At 37.6% G+C, this 17,650-nt stretch overlaps 1 protein-coding gene and 1 long non-coding RNA gene across 4 annotated transcripts in view; one reads left to right on the forward strand and one right to left on the reverse strand.

Annotated features, from left to right (window-relative positions):
* The window catches only part of add3a (adducin 3 (gamma) a), an 86,612-nt gene that overhangs the window by 21,332 nt on the left and 47,630 nt on the right, over nucleotides 1–17,650 (forward strand). For 2 of the 3 annotated variants that reach the window (XM_052590886.1, XM_052590888.1), the window contains exon 1: nucleotides 9,284–9,436. The exons of the other annotated variant lie outside the window; for it this stretch is intronic. The gene's annotated coding sequence lies outside the window, so the exon portion shown is untranslated. Of the gene's footprint in view, nucleotides 1–9,283; nucleotides 9,437–17,650 lie in introns of those variants that run through there. 3 annotated transcript variants of the gene reach the window in all.
* LOC127988276 (uncharacterized) lies at nucleotides 11,025–13,050 on the reverse strand. Its single transcript, XR_008161603.1, has 5 exons — nucleotides 12,846–13,050; nucleotides 12,510–12,581; nucleotides 12,359–12,421; nucleotides 11,540–11,676; nucleotides 11,025–11,421 (listed from the first exon to the last, which is right to left on the reverse strand). It is a non-coding gene; the product is annotated as an uncharacterized LOC127988276 (long non-coding RNA).

Below are 17,650 nucleotides of genomic sequence, written 5' to 3' on the forward strand. Positions count from 1 at the left end.
TTCTAGCCTTGGTAAACGTGTTCGTTAACATATCAGGGTACCACGTCATATGGGTTGACCACTAGTGACGACACTTTCAGTTTGAACTGTTTGGTCCTACACCAAATATGTATTTGTCTGTACAATGTATTCCATTTCTCTAGAAATTTGTACTTGTGAGAGTGGCCAGTCAAGTAGCGTCAGCCTTTTTCTGAGTAAATGCCATAGATGCAGTCACGAAGACCTGGCGAGACATTTTACAGTCCTGGAGCCGGAAACGCTGACGGTTGTAATGACCACAAAACCCAAAACTGGCAGTTTACAGCCTCCCCTCTCTGTCACAGTCTTTCTGAGCTCATGTGATTAATTTAACATGGCTGTAGTTCTTCCCGTTCCTTCGGCCGCTGAGAGCGAGTGATGATGGCGCGTCCCTGAACAGTTGGGAGAGCCCTCAAATACGATGTTTTAAATGCTTGGATTACACTCCTTGAGTGATTTCTGATGTCTGGGAAAGGCAGCTGAAACCCTGTAGGTTTGCTAGTTAGGTTTGTCAGGATTTAGTGGCATAAAATATAAATGAAGACAGTTGACTTGAGGTGAAGACGAGCTGGTTTTTAAGTCTCGGCTTGGGTGTCAATAGCTTAATTTGAAGTGCCTTTTTGGGGTTAGTTGTGCTTTGGGGAAGACACAAAGGAGGTTCTTGTCTCCTTGAACAGTCATTCTGATTCTTGGACTCTTGTTACAATGATTTTGCAAGTCAGGGGCATTTGAGGACAGAGGCAGGGAATGCTGGGAAACAGAACAGTGTGTGTGCGAGTGACTCTATTCAACGTAGTAACTATGAAGTAAGAAATTTTTATTTGTGATGGACATGTTCAGCTCACAAATGATATTAAATGTTTTTATACTCGTTTTATCATCTACCAAGGCAAAATCATAAATTTGATCACTAAGTTATACCACTATATATATATATATATATATATATATATATATATATATATATATATATATATATATACACACACACACACTATAGGCTGAATTGGAAGTCCATTTCCTCCGTTGTTACTTTCCTAAATCAAAATATGTGCAGAATTGTCCATCGTTTCTGTATATTCAGTGTTTTTCCTTTTATTTGCTCTGGATGGTCTGTCATTGCATAAAACTCATTTTCAATTTTCATTTAGTTTTATGATGGCCTGTGACTGTTTACGGTCGTGAAGTCATCTGTGATCATCTCCACACTCCGCATCAGGAACGCGGTTAGATATTGGCATTATAATCTGTCGCGGAGGGTCTTAGTCTCGCTTTACTTGCTCCATGTGATTTTTGACTAAATCCACTTAATGTGACAGCTCTAATCAGGGTTACTAGTAAAGTGGATTTGGGACGCTTTGTTATCGTAATCCCATAAATCAAAGTTCAGTGCAAGCGATGTGAGTTTTGATCTGAAAAAGCACTACGGGACTGCTTTTTGGGGGCTGCTTTTGGATGTTTTGTTCACGATTTTTCTCGGATTCTAAAGAAATGATGCATGTGAGCAATCGTTTGTAGAGTCCAAACCTCTTTCTCTCTTTGCCTCTGGCACAATTGCTTGTGTTTTTTATATGTTAATGAAAGGTGAATAATGTCTCGACAACAGTCCAGCATTTCACAGGGTTTTCTTTTTCTTCAATGTCTTTAAGCGACAAACAAAGACTGGTTTCTGTCTACAAACCCCTACAATTTAATACATCACAAACACAAGCCATTCTCTGCTGCCTCATTCTCTGGCTGGACTGCAAAAAAGTGTCCTACATGACTCCACAAGCCTACACTTTCTTCCCCAACCCCTCTCCTTCCTTCTTCTGTCTTTTTTGCTCTTTTTCACTGCGCACACACAGAGCGCTGATATCACTCCCCACCTCTGTCATGATGTCATTTGTATAAGTATTTTACCATGCACATGTTGTTGAGTTAGAGCTTCGATCCTTTGTAGTCATAATTTTTTGATTTGGAAGGCTCATAACTATGTACACCGATAAGGATGACCTTGAAAGATTTGTTATTAAGATAAAAGCACATTTTTAAGATATTTGGCAGCGTTAGGACTACCTTATCTGTATGTGTGCATACAGTCGACTTTGTTTTTGTTTAGTTGGGCAATTGTAAGCTAAATGGTGTGTTCAAGTAATATTGGATAAATTCTGCTGACAAATTCATAATTTCAAGTAGGGAAACTGAAATTTCTTTAAGCCCAGAATTTTCTGAGCTGGGGGTTGTTGCATGTGCAAAATACCACAATGACTTTTACGACTGCGATTCAGTATTATATAAAATATTTATTTATATATTATGTTTCATTTTACAAGACACTCTTAGAGTTAAATAAAAATGTTAGAAATGTTAAATGTTTTGCTGATTTTTAATGGTACATCGGCGTCTTGCCCAAGCCAAAGTGACTTCAATGCACCTGATGTCGTGATTATGAATTCTCAACTGCCAAACGTACTCTAACATCCCTGCTGAAAAAACGAAAACCCTAAAATGTAAAGACTAAATTGATTGGCTGGTTTTAGCTGGTCTTAAGTTGGTCGTAGGTGGTTTAGGAGGCTGGTTTCTCAGGGGTTTTGACCAAAGTTCCTTTCAAGAAAAATCTATTCATTTGGCGGCCATATTTGCAATGCCTCCAATGCAGCTGTTTTGGGCATCCAAGACCAAATCCTATCTAAATGAATGGGGGAATCTTGAAATTGGGGTCTATGGGAACCAAAGCTTCTGCCACTGCAGTGACAGAGACCAGCTGACCAACCAGTTAAAACCAGCTGAATACCAGCTTGGCTGAGCTGGGAGACCTGCTTCACTGGTTGAATCCACCATAGACCAGCCAATCAACATAGGCTGTTTTTTTTGTTTTTTTTACAATTTAATTATAATTTACTTTTACATGATTGTGACAGAATGCTTGGATAAAAAAAGATCACAAGCTAAATATTGATTCTAAATATATTTTTATTCTGTACCAAAAAAATAATAATATATTTGTTGTAATATAGTTGAAATAGCTCAAAATTAACTTTTAACTAATCTTTGTGAGTATTATGTATTTTTATGCTTGTTCGGGTATAGTGCCATTAACTTGGCAACATGCTAACAACAAAATGTATTGAAACCGATGGAGGGTAGAATCTCCTGTGTAGTTTAAAGACATAACAATGACTTTTCTTTTAGATTTCAAGTTCAGTTAGGTTGCAACTGTTTAACGAATGTATAACCAAACGTATAGCCTTTTAAAGTTTCCTCCATTCGATAGCTTGCGTGAACACAGGCAGTCGACACTTGTGCACTAGAAAGTTTCTTCTTTGTCTGATGTATGCGCTATTCATTTTCAGAAGTTGAGCGGTAAAATGACTTTACACTATAGTTGCATCTATCTTTTAATTTCCTTACACAACGCAAGTGTCAATTATTTTTGCATCTCCAGTAGTTGTTTTTGTTTTTCAGTTTCTTTTCAATGGTGAAACAACAGTGAACAATTTGGATACCTTGTGGACCAACAAATCAGTGCAAAAGTGTGCATATATTATGCTAATGATGAAATATACATTAAATGCACTGGACACATACGTATAAAAACGGAAGTAAGCACTGGGCGTAAAGGCGCCAATTGCCTATATGTAGACCGCTATACAATCTAGCATTTGGATAAGAGCCCTTGTCTTACATGGACTGATGAGATTGTAAAGCTGTTGATTTCCCAGCTCTGTGGTCTTGTAATGTAATAAGAGCCTGACTGCATAAAAGGACTCACTCCCACTCAGTACAGACTGTCGAGTGACTTCACTGCTGCAGAATGCCGAAAACACAGTTAAAACACAGACACTCAGTATTGAGGGTGGGATTATTGCGTGTGATTATCCAGTTGGGTGTTTTCCTCACTGGCAGCAGCTGGGCTAAACGTGATGGATCATGGTAAAGCGCTGCACCGTTGCCCTGTTGCATGTATGTTTGCATCTGTGTCTGTGTTTACCGAAAGGCAACTTCAAAGAGCCCTCGTGGCAGTAAACCAAAGGTTGTTGAGCACTTACTGGAAGTGATTTGCTGAAAAAAACAGTAAGATTGTGTTCGTCCGAGTACTCCGAAATGATAGCAGTGATTGATCATGATATAAATGAACATGACGTCAAAACATTGACAATATTGCGCAATTACAAAATATGTAATTTTGTGATCGTTTGATGTAATTTCATTGGTACATTTTGGGATGATTCATCATACTGCAATTGATTTATTTATTTTATATACTTTGGGACATTTGACACGTCCAGTTTAGCGCCATCATCTTGACCGCCATCTTGTATGTTCCTCGCAAATTTTTGAGATGTCCTCCAGTCCCATCAATGAACTTTTGCCTTTACCAGTAGAAACGAGCTACTGTATTCTTTTTCGTGTTGTTTTTCTCAGTTACATTTGGGTACATCTCATGCTGTCCTTTCCTGGCTTGATCTGATACGTTGTGTGTCCCCATCAACAGACACATTGTGCTGGGAGTAACTAGTGTGCAGTGATGCATTTGGCTTCCCTGGCTGGACAAGCAGGGCAGGGAGATGCTCAAAGGATAAGTTTTATTACTGCTTTCTCTCTCTCAGACACTTTCTTGGTTGTTTAGGATTGCCAGAGGAAGGTCAAAGCAACCTGCTCCCAACTTGTCAAGACCCCAGATGCTCTTTGATATAAAAGCATGGTACATTAATCTTGTTGTAATAGATTCACCCTGAAGCTACGTCTGGCGCCTTGTTTGACCCAGCTCAGATATGGCATGTAGCTCTGTAATAAAGCTCTTTTATTTATTCATTTATTTATTTCAGAATTGGGGAAAGAATTGGGAGGTTGTTTTAATGACAATTTTTCAGTTTCATATTTTTGAATTCCATTCCTCTGAGCACTGAAGATTGAGGAATGCTTAATGAAATTATATATACTTTGAGAGTTTTGCAACATCACAAGGAGGCACATTAATCACCTCAGACCTCAAAGTGTTTTTCTGTCATTATCCGTGTCTTGGCACAGGAAACGTCCAAAAATACTGTTTATCTGAGATCAACCCTAAATCTGGCTCAGAGAAAGGAAAAGCCTTGTAAATATGATTCTATTGCAAAAACTCGAAACTTTCCTTGCCAGTAATAGAGTTCTCATAATTGTTTCTAGAGAAATTAAGCATAGGCACCATCACAGTCATAGATTTTGAAAGCCAAAGTTTTTTTTAGGTAACTGTAAGCCATCATTTTAATGTAGCTTGAATCCTGAATATACTCGAAGCTAAGTTTGGTGATGAACAGCATTTTTCTGTCTGTGTGGTGAAGTGCAGCTGCAGATTCTAAAAGTTTAATCAATGTCAGTGCAGTTGAATGGTGCCCAAATGTCATTTTGTCTTTTTGTTTCATGTGGTATTTTGCAAGACCCCTAAAGACCCTGATCATAATACTTAATGTAGTACACCACTCTGTAGTATCTGATTGGGTTAAATGAACTTCCCTTGAGTTTAATTAACACTGTCTTTTCTGTAGTCTAGAAAGGAGCGCTAGTTGGATGGCAGCCAATCTGTGATTTCTCACTGTACGTATTGAAGTGTACACTATAGGTCATGCATGCTTGGTGCCTGATTGATTTTCATATGGCATTCACAGTTCATTAACAAGCTTGCCAGTCAATGTCAGAAAATATTATATTTTGCAATTAATATAGGCATTTAGAATGAGAGCAAGATGTAGCCATAGGCAAACAAGTAAAAAAGTAATTCATTTTAAATATTGGACACTTTCTCTGACTTGTTTGGCTGTTAACTTTTGTATATTTCAATTGATGCAACCTGCTATTATTAAATGTGCTTATAGCATGGCTGCAATATATAGTGCGTGAATGTTTTTCCATTTATTATTCGTCCCCATGGAGAAGATTTTAAATTACTCATGTAAACAGATTTTACTTCCCCCTACAAAGTTTTTTTTAATTCTGCTGAGTTGTTTATTCCTGGCTATTTTTTTCATTTATGATCTGGATGTTGACCTTTGCGAAACAATGTCAAACTCTTTGACATTGAATGGATGCAGAATTTTGAGTTGAATGGAGTCGCAACTATAAATCTGTAATATTTTGAATATGCTCATTTTAAAGTGGGTGCAAGCCAAGCGGCCAAATCCCTTCGAGGCGGGGATGTCAAACTCCACTCCTGTAGGAGCCCAAACCTTCAGAGTTTAACTTCAACCATCTTTCAAGTAATCCTGAAGAACTTAATTAGCTGGTTCATGTTTCTTTCGATTTGAGTTGGAAAAGAGCCAACTGCCATATGTCTGAGGTATCCTGGTGAAATGATATGGCAGGGGCCTCACATTTGGATTCTGTATTCTGCCCAAATCAAGAGTCCACCTTCAAATGTCGAAGGTATACTGGTGCAAATGTATGACTTTGGCCTCTGAGGCCACAATTAGATTCTGGACTCTGCCCCAGATCAAGAGTCCACCTTCGTATGTCTGTGGTAGTATGGTGCAAATATATGGTGGGGGGCCTTTTGAGGCGCTACATTTAGGTTCTGTACTCTGCTTCAAATCAAAAGAGCCCACCACCATATGTAGCCTATGTGGTATACTGGTGAAATAATACAGGGGCCCCACATTTGGATTCCTTACACTGTCCCAAATCAATAGTCCCCCTTCAAATGTATAAGGTTTTCTTGTGCAAAATTATACTAGGGCCCCCCAAAGGTCTTTGAAGCACCACATTTTGGTTCTGTATTCTGTTTCAGATCAAAAGAAAATGCCACCATGTGTCTATGGTTTACTGGTGAACTGATATGGCAGGGGCCCCACATTTGGATTCTGTGCTTTGCCCCAAATCAAAAATCCACCTTCATATTTCTATGGTATTCTGTTGCAAAAATATGGTAGGGACACCAAGGGGCCTCTGAGGATCCACATTTAGTTTCTGTGCTTTTGCTTCTGATCTGTTCTGGTGAAAAGATAAGCTGGGGCCCCACATTTCATAGGATCTGTGCATTTCCGATGTCCAGTATCATTTAGTAAGTATAGGCAGGCACTATACGTGGTGTGTTTCCAGTTTTTAGGTTGTTGTGCCTAAGGGCACCTGTGCTGGACATCCCAGCTGTCCTAGTTTTCCAAAGATTCAGGAACTTGCACTCATTGACTCTGACTTGAAGCCTTTACTCCTCAGAAATCGCTGAATTTCTATTGCGTAACTCTCAGCTATACATTAGCAGAATGTGGCTTGCAACTTCCAGCTTCTTGTCAGCTTTTTGGATTGCAGGAGGCTTTCCCTCCTACGTGAATAATTGGTTGCATATTGATTTTTAACATCCCCCGAGAGAGCCGCACTTGCAGAGGCCCAGCTGAGGGCTTTCATTTGGGTTTTCTGTGGTAAACAGTACACAGACATACTTTATCCTCCCATAACTGTTGTTCTTTACTGTCTCCTTTGGTCAGCACTCCCTAGAAGAGCTCGGCAGTTCACTCAGAAATTAAAAAGACATCAGGAACAGCAGGATAGGTAGGAATGAGCTTGACACTTTTACTGATGACTTACTCAGCAGAATAATAAGTAAAGGCTCTATTTGCAAAGTTATTCAGATGCTAATTTGGTGTTACTCCCACTATGTCTTTTTGTGGCTCTTTAGTTAACAAATAGACACTGGGACAATCATTCAACAATAAAAAATACACATTAAAATGATACAACCACTTTTTGTTCTGGAAACATTTAGAAGATTCTTTCAAAAATGTTGCAGGAGAAACTGGTCCAGCACTAACTTGTCAAGAGCTCGTTTACGATCACCGCCGACACTGGAGTCGTAAAGTTTGTGGCATTTTTATTGTCAGCTCTCAAATGTGTGGCGTTAACCAGCTTTAGCATGTGAACCCCTTGAGAGAGATGTGTTGAGTTTGAATTTATTGGAGGTGAATTTATGGAGAATCCAAGAGTGGGTTTTTTGAACCAAAGCTCTCAATTCTCTCTTCATCCTTCGTTCCATGAATATTTTCCCCAAACACCAATCAATATTTACTAAAGATGAGAAGGTTCCTAAATATACCACAAATAAGATGTAATTAAAGCTTATTTTACAAAATATTTAGGCAAAATATATTATAAGGCCATGTGTAGGCTATGGAATCATGTACATGGTATGTGCACATATCGGTTATCGTCTGAGGTTTTCCTTTATTTATCGGTATCAGTCTTTATTGATTTCTTTATTTTCCATTTTACCTACTGCTACAGATACAAGACCTTTACCACCATGTAATGCTCACTTAGTTTATAAAAAAAAAAAAAATTACAAAACTAACAATTTAATACCATTCAATGTAAACTTCAATAGCAAATCCCAAAACAAATTTCCATTTTCCATGCCGAACTTTGTGATGACATTATTACTTGTATCCTTTAAAATCATTTATTTTAATTTCTGTTGATTTATTAGTAATTAAGACAAAATCGTAGTAACATGTTATTGTTGTCCATCTATTGGTTATCTGTCATAGCATAATTATCGTCATCGGTATTGGCGCATCTATACATGAAGTAAAAAAAACTGCTTAAATTTTTTTTTACAAAAAATCCAAATATTAGATAAATTAATCGGCCAATTATCGGCCAATATATTAGTCTATACGTGTAGATATTATTATTATTATTATGGGTGGTCTACAGTTGGATAGTTCATGAGTTTAGAATGCTGACTTTAGATTTCTTACAGTTTTAGATTTTATATAGAATCCGGTTTATCTCTGACCATGCTAGCTCTCTATTTCTGATTGTGGATCTACTGTACAAAGGAAACTGTTGGCAGTCTTTCAGCTTTGAAGGCCACGCTAACTTGTAAGACCTTTTGAAAGCTGCTTCGGCTTTGTTGCGGTCTGATGCTGGGCATTGTTCAGACCGGTTAACCCTTCATAGACCAATGAATACCACATCTGAAGATGTGAGAAGACAAGAGCGAAAAGAGGGGAAAAGGAGAGGAGGGGGTTAGCCTTTTTTTTCTTCTTTTTTTTTAAACCTTCCGAGTTTTTTATTTCACCTCCCTGCACCTCCCTTCAGTTCCAAAAAACACTGCCAGAAGACCAAAAAGAGGAATCGGTGTAAAAAAAAAAAAAAAAAGACTTCAGTTCAGACTTAAACTTGAACAAAAGCCAGCTGGCTGTGCTTTATTGCTGCGACGGTCTTCTACAATGTGCAGGGAGAATTTTAATCAGAGACCCCTCCCTTATGTGTGTGTGTGTGTGTCTCTTTCCCTCTTTTTGTTTCTGCCTCTCTCCATCAACCACTCCTAACCTTGAAGATAAGTACAGTAGAATGATCTTCCCCTGTGGAGACTGGAGAGCCCATGCAGGAACGCTGGAAATTTGCTCATTGAATTTGAGGAGAGACTAGACTCTGAAAACAGGAAGGTCTGGAACGCAAGCAGGTGAATTTTTTTTTCTCTTGCGATTTTTCTTCTCTTCTGAGGTTAGTATACTGTTATCTCCTCTGCATTTTTGAGGTACATTCCTTTGCATTTAATTTAAACCAGAGCTGCAATGTAGAGTCACCTTGCCAAGCTCTACTGTCCAGATAAGTCTGCATTTCTGCAGGCATTTTCTTGAAGAATTAAAGGGATACTTCATGCAAAAATGTATACCAGTATATAGTTCCAAACATACATAGAAATTGTAATTTTAATTAATTTTTAATGAATTTTTAATTGAAAATTTCAAAAGAAAAATTAGGCTAGATGTCAATGCTTTTTCATTGGCTTACACTACTTCTGTGTTTCCCCAAGTAATTTGCATTTGTTTGCAAACCTTTTGCGTTTTCTCAACTTTACGTTCCCCAGAGAAATTCACATTTGCTGCCAAACCTTTGCATTTCTAAGAGAAATTTTCTTTTGCTTACAAAATGTTTGCATTCCCCAGACAAATTTTCATTTGTTCGCAAAGCTTTAGCGTTTTCTTAAAAATGTGCATTTTCTTGCTGACCTTTTGGATTCCCTCTGGAAATGTACATTTGTTTGCAAAACTTTTGTGTCCTCCCAAAATGTTTACCAAGTTCCTCCAGAGATCGCATTTGCTTGCATATATTATGTTTTCCCACAAGTTCGCAAGTATCCCAGAGTGCAGTCTGGACGATGGGGCGGGGCGACACGTTGGGGCGGAGCGACACGTGTCGCCCCGCCCACCTCAGCGGTTATTGGTTTATGATTAAGATGAGCTTATTGGTGTACAGATGAGTGACGATTTTACAGCTTATTGGTATAGAGAATTATGACGCTATTAGCAGGATTGGAATGCGGAAGTAGACACTAAGATGAATAAACTTTTAATATAAATTAAAAAGTGAATATACATGTTGTGTTTTTGCATTTATTGTTGCATTTCCATAACATCCCGTATAAATACAAAGAGTTTTGGATTACGACGAACAGAAAAAAATTAATGGTCTACTCCCTCAATGGCTGTAGTGTAGACGCTACCTCGGCATTACTCGCTGGTTTGAAAATGACACGGCAATATTATGCGAAGTATGGTTATGTAGATAGTCATGGAGTACCTTGATTTATATATTCAAATAATATATACATACATATATATGTGTGTGTGTGTGTGTATATATATATATATATATATATATATATGTGTGTGTGTGTGTGTCGTGTGTGTAACAAATTGTCACCAGTCTCTGAACGTCACCAATAATATTCTGAACATTCCCTTGGCCCCTACGAAAGTTTACTATGGTTCTGCTACAGTAACTATAGCAAAACTATGGTGTTTTTATAATTACAGCTTACAGTAATTAATGTGCCAACAAATATTTTTACTACAATAAATCCATGGTTACTTTTTGCAAGGAAGGAACTATACAGGTTCTAAAGAACTTGCCAAAAAACACTTGTTACTTTCTGTTATTTGTTTTCTGAACTGCACTACTGAAAACCTCATTAATCCTCACAATCCTGTCACAACTAAACTAAGAATCCATTATGAGCAATGCATAGCAAATCATGTTATCATCAAATATGAGAAACCTTAAAGAATGATAGACTGATGTAAATGACTGAAACCTGTTGTCATGCACGTGTTTTCCATAGCTTTTTTATTAAAACATTATACAGTGCAAAGTTTAACTTTAAATTACATCAATTAATAATCAAAACCAGTTATTTCCCTTCAATGAACTTAACACACAAATGTGTTTCATGCCGCAAAAAAAAAAAAAAAAAAAAAAAAAGTCCTTGGAACAAAATCCTGTGTAAACAAAAGCCCAGAAGATCACCACGCCGGTCCCTTCCCTGTACCCTGTTGGGTTAACCTTGAAAAGGGCTCTGCACTGCAAGCATTCCCTGATGCTGTACATCCGTCTGAACTCGTTCCGGTCAGGAGACAGGAGGACAATTCTTCCAGTTGGCCACAACTTATAGTGTAAAGACAAAATACATGAAAGATAATAATAATAATAATACAAAAAAAGTTTAACAGCCTTCTACTACAAAATTCAATTGGAGAATGAGCATTAAACGGGGAAATCTTACTCTCTAGCCAGGCAAACTGTGCCGCTTTCCGAAAAACTTCGGAGCACAACCCTAAACCATCTGCAAACCAGAGAAAGTGTCAAATATGCAGAGTCACCCGCCGACAAAATAACTTCCCTGAGGATTTCCAGTGGAAGCTGTTGAATCAAAAACATACATAGGTTTATTTATATATGTATATAAAAGTTATTAAACATTATATAAACACTGAATACAGACAACCTTGCTTTAAACAAACTCTCATTAAAAACTCTATAGATTGTTGTCACAACTGCATACTCATTCTTTTATAATAACACTAATAAAATGTTAATATATACAGTACTGTGCAGAAGTATTAGTGTTAGTATTTTCACATTGAAAAAAAAACTGTTTTAAGCCAATTATTTATATCTTTTGCTGCTGTGTGTCAGTAGGATATATTAGTTTACATTTCCACACATTCATTTTGCCATTAATTGTAATAATCCAGTGAGATATTTGTATATATATTTGTATGCACGATCCACATGAAGATCTTTTACATTGAATATAAATATTTCTATCTTATATGGTGAACAAAATCCACATTAGATCGCAAACAGAAGTTATTTAAAAAACTTGCTGCTGTCTGAAAATGAATTAAGCTGAAATGTTTTTAAATGTCCTTGATGCTGATGTTAACTGATAGTTATATATTAAATAATCCACAGTATTGACCAATATAGTACTTGTACATAATACCAATTTCACATCTGAACAACTATGTAGCTGTAATAACTAAAATACCTCTGCATGTACACACATATGTAATTATTAGTTCTTAATGAATGTAATAACCTGCTTTGCTGGACTCTGCCTGAAGACATGGTGAATGGTGAAGTTCTCCTCAGTGGTTGAGCTCTAAAAGAACAAATGTCAAGAGGTAGGTATATTGCTAGATATAGTACAGAGTAATGTTTCATGTAGCAACATTCAAACAGCTACATACATTTGCGGAGTATCAGGAGAGATATAAGCTGTCCAGGAGAACAGAACACCACCACCTCCTGATCATGTCATCCTGAAAAATAATAATAATACACACAAAAATCATGCATGTCTGTTCAAATAACTTGACAAATGTGATGCCATACCTCTGTAAAATCGAACCTATGAACTAAAGCCATGTACAGAGTGTACTGTTACAATCCACAAAGAACAATAAAATGAGCAATTTATAACAATTATTAACAATAATTATTCAAATTGAACGTACCATGGATAAATAAATGATCGAACATCGCATTTCATATTATAAGATATTTACACAACCACTTTTACTCACCTCAAGCAATCAACGGAATAGCGTTATTACTCTGCTGCTGTAGTTGCCACCGTTCTGTTTGTTTCAACGCAAACTGCCCCCTGCTGGCTCGGAGGAAAATGTCAAAGGCGGGGAAAACAAATATGGGCGGGGCGACACGTGTCGCTCCGCCTCGAAGTGTCGCCCCGCCCCATCGTCCAGACTGCACTCTGGGGTTACTCCAAGTTCGTGACCATATTGTGTATTGATATAAATAAATATTTTTCTCTCTTGAAATATAATTTGTTTCCCTCCGGTTTCATTTTTTCCCATTACTATGTCCCTTTTAGAGAGTTAAAATTTTCATTTTGTTGGCCGACCTGTCCCCTTAAAAATAAGCCTGCATGTGAGCTGGTCCTCGGCTGTGGAGGGGAGTTGTTCGTATATTATCATTGAATTCAAACTCAATTCTCAGGCAGCTACCATAGGCCCATATCCAGCTCTGGAACTTGCTCCAGCAGAGCAGTCTTTTCCAAAGCAGTCTGCATGGGAAAAACTTGACAGATATATCTTTGTGTAGGTCAAAGGTCAGGGTGTCAACAATGTGCTTCAGTTTAATAGCGAAGGGAGACATTTTTGCCTAAGGGATGACTTTTTGTGTGAATATTGAAAAGCGTAGGTGTAAAAGTGTGAGTGATGTAAACTGATGCTGAAACAGGGACCTGCCTGGTCATCTCACTTCTCCAAACTCTTTGCCTGAAGGGCAACATATGAGGATTTGAGTACAGCAGTCAGCAGGCGTGTTTGTCTTTCATATGTTTCTGTTTACTGACATGATCTTAAGTGGGCATAAAAGCAGGTTGCTCTCAGGCCCTTTGGCCCATTATGCTCTGCGTTTCCAGATGAATGCTTCTCGTTCATAGATGAAATGCTGTGAAAACCACACCAGTCCACATGATTGCTGCTGCCCTCTCTATAAACTTCATGCTCTGTGTTATAGGGAGAGGAAGAATCTGTTTTTATCCTAAATTGTTGAGCTGAGTTTCCTGATTTGATTCGGATTCAAAATTCTTTATGACAGGATTTGTATTAATTTTGATATTTCTGTTATAATAATGATGAAAGACATTATCTCATTGCTAAATAAAATTGGTACAGTTTCAGAACAATTCTAACAAGTTAACTGTTTTTGAACTGTTCATTAAAAGAACCGATTTGTAGGAGTCCATTCTGGGAATTTGGGCTACATTACTTGTTCGTTATGTTTCTGAGTCACTAAAAAGAATCAGTTCATAAAGAGTCATTTGATTTAAATTTTGACTGCACAGCTTGTGCTAAATGTATTTGAATCTGTCAAAAGAATTGATTCATAGGAGTTGTTTGTTTAGAAATTAATGTTGGTTGGAGTTAAATGTACTTTAGTTACATTGCCTTTTATTCAATCAAATATGGTAAAATAGGATTTATATTGCAATGTTGCTAAAGTAGGTAGTCTTCCCCCAAACTCAGGGGTCATACAGGCATAATTTTTGGTTATTAGTGCCATTACAGATACCCATTTCTATTTCTGTGATCTCTATCCAGTGGTTAAGACATTTTACTTCTTGCATTCCAAAAATTAGTTGCTTGCAGAAGATTTAACATATAACACGGTAAACATTGTTAAAATAAAAAAAGAACCTTTCTTTTTTCATGCAGTATTTACTGTTTCCAGATTCACACTGGTATTGTCATCTTTTAAAAAGTGTTTTTAAGGCCAGTTGTTTGTAGAAGTAGGAACATAATGAGATACTTGACTTATTTGAAGAAAACTATCACAAAATTCCAGTATTCGGATACATTTGTTTCGTCACAGTAAATAAATAGTTTGTGCTGTCCAAAGCTGAAAAAATTAAAATGCATGCAAGCATGTGAACCTTTATTAGGATGTATAATTATGAAAAAGTTTTGCCTTATATGATGACAGCCGTGTCAAACACTGGTAAAGCGGAAGAGCTTGCTCCTGAGTCCTCGGGCCAAACGTAAATCACTCGTTTATCCCGTTTCGAGTGTGAAAATATGCTGTCACTCAACTTCACAAGCTCCGCCCACACATCCCAGAATCCGCAGGGCTACTCAGATATATGCACAGATGTCATTAGTCAATAAACAAAAATTCCTGACGACCGTCCCAAGAGATTTCAAAACTACACTTCAAGAGAAATGTTGCGTTTCGCCAAAAGCTAGACAGTATCCAGTTGCCTCTGGTTTCAACGCTCGCAGTAAATGACTTTATTACTTTTTCTGTACACTGGGATGTGAATTCACACTGGCACTAACGCTATAAATCATAAGTTATGTAAGAGAACATCTGTGTAGTACTGTGATGTTTTCAACATTACTTTCAGTGTCAAATATTGCCTTATTTTTGCTTCAAGATATTTTTTGTAATATATATATATATATATATATATATATATATATATATATATATATATATATATATATATATATATATATATATTAGTAATCATTTTAGATTGTTCTTTGGGATTGCAGATCATTTTCACACAAGTCTCTCCCCATTACCAATCCAATCATGGCTCACATCTGTAGAAAATAAATAATGCTCCAAAACATTCAAGTGTGATCAGACACTTTACATTTCTGGACAGATCCTATCCTGAGATGTCATGTGACTGATGGTAAGAGGCATGCATGATGCATTGAGTCTAAATACTGTTATGTAACATTCCCTTCATTCAGTCTCTGCTGTCCTTTAGCCATTGAATCAGTCTAACTTCACTTCAAAGTTAAACAACAGGAAACCTCCCTCTCCCTCTGTATTTGCAGGTGTGCATGTAACATATGGATGTGTGTCTGTGCAACCTTGTGTGTGTGTGTGTGTCTTGGCGGCCCGTAGCCCCCTGAGTGTGTGGACTAATGGTGTTTGTGTGAGACCGATTGAGTAATGTGGAGTCAGGCTCCATGATAAATTGAACCAAATGGATTTGGGCTGGGCTTGAGCTCACGGGCCGGGACTTGCGGCATTCCTCTGCAGTGATGTAGATGTGACATGCTTGCAACAATCAAAGATAAACATGAGTTTTTGCACCGAAAGAGTTTACGAACACGCTGAAGTTATGTTTTTTTCTGTCATCGGGCCGAATTCTGCTTGATTTAGGGTGGCAGAGCCTGATTTGCCAGGAAGAGGGATTGACCCATGAGGATACACGCATGTGCGTCTGGTTTCAATTGGAGCTCATTTGGAGGACTATGGTGATGCATGAGTTAATGACCGTTTCCTTGTAGCAATATACAGTTCTTTTAGGCATGTCTATAGAATTATATAATGTAACCTTCCTAACTTTCTTGTTTTTGATCTTAATATAATAATTCTGGCCAGCCGATAATTCATTTTTGTTTTATGACCGATAACCGATAAATATGCTGATAATTCAATTCTACTCTTTTGTCTACATAAATTAGCAATACAATGCTAAAATTTAAAATTATTTTAAATACTGTAACTCAGAGCATCAAAACATTCTAAAATACATTATGCAAAAAATTTATTTTAATAAAAAAAAATAATTTTAAAATATGCAAACATTTTATGAAAAATAGTGTTTGTACAAATTGTAAAGTAATTGGTAAATGATGGCAGAGATAATTTACAAAGAACATATGGGAAATTAGCATGAACATTGAATATCCAATAACAGCCAGACCGATAAATTAAAAAATCTCTGATATTGGCTGATAACTGATATATCAGTAAGATGTTAGCATGTATATAGATACATGAATCCCTATATCCCAGTATCCATATGCTGTCCAGATTGTCCTGCATTTCCAATATTGTATTTAATCCAAGGTGTCAGTAACACACCCGGAAAAAGACAGAGCGACTGACACTTTTTGTGTGCATGGGGATCTGATCCAACTCCCTCTCAACCTGTCCCACTATCACGCCACTCGCATTCCTTCCCTCAACCCCTCAAAGTCTCATTTCCTTCCAGATTTGCTATCTGATACAGAATGCCAGGTCTGATTCGATGCTGACAGTGATATTGTGACAGATCCAGGGAATGATTCTTTACAGAAAATGCCACATCTGGTCTGCTTCACTGATCTTCATAGGAGATTTGTGGATTTGAGCTAAGGTGCAAATAAATCTGTTCATTGTTTCCAAATGAACTCAAAAGAAGACATTTTGAAGAATGTTTTCCCTGTTGCAATGAAGTCAGTAGAGTCCAAAGCAACATTTAGTTTTGGACCCCATTGACTTTTATTGTACGGGCTAAAAAAAGACACTCAGTCAGGTTTGGATCCACTTAAGTTTAAGTGAATAATGACACACACACACACTCACAAAAAAACTTTATGATTCGATATGTACTACAAAATGATAAATAGAACACTCAAAACTTTTATTGCAACATTTTAAACCCTGAAATCAGGAAACTTTATGTGGCCCATTTATGGGTTCAAAATCCATGTAATGTTTTTCGTGACATGGCAGCCGGCCCTGTAGCTGCGTTGACAGAAGAAAGGGACAGGAAGTGTCAGGCCATGAGGCCACACATACGGCATGTGAACCATCGCAACATGGGGACAGAGAGAGAGAATTGAGAACATGCAGAGGGAAAGTCAGGACTAAGAGGAGCAAGAGAAGAGGCAGAGAAAGAGGGTGGGAGAGCGGAGGGATGAAGTCATGACAAAGTTTTAAAGCTGAGCTTTGGGCCTCTGTAGCCGGCTGGAGTCTTCAGGGAGGGAAATGGAATATCCATTGTTATCCAGAAACCATAAGGCCAACATTCCCTTTCCTGTATCCCGTCAAACCCACCTCCACACTATCTTCTGTG

This window comes from Carassius gibelio, chromosome B22 (genome assembly GCF_023724105.1).
Source record: "Carassius gibelio isolate Cgi1373 ecotype wild population from Czech Republic chromosome B22, carGib1.2-hapl.c, whole genome shotgun sequence".
In the NCBI taxonomy this organism is placed as follows: Eukaryota; Metazoa; Chordata; class Actinopteri; order Cypriniformes; family Cyprinidae; genus Carassius; species Carassius gibelio.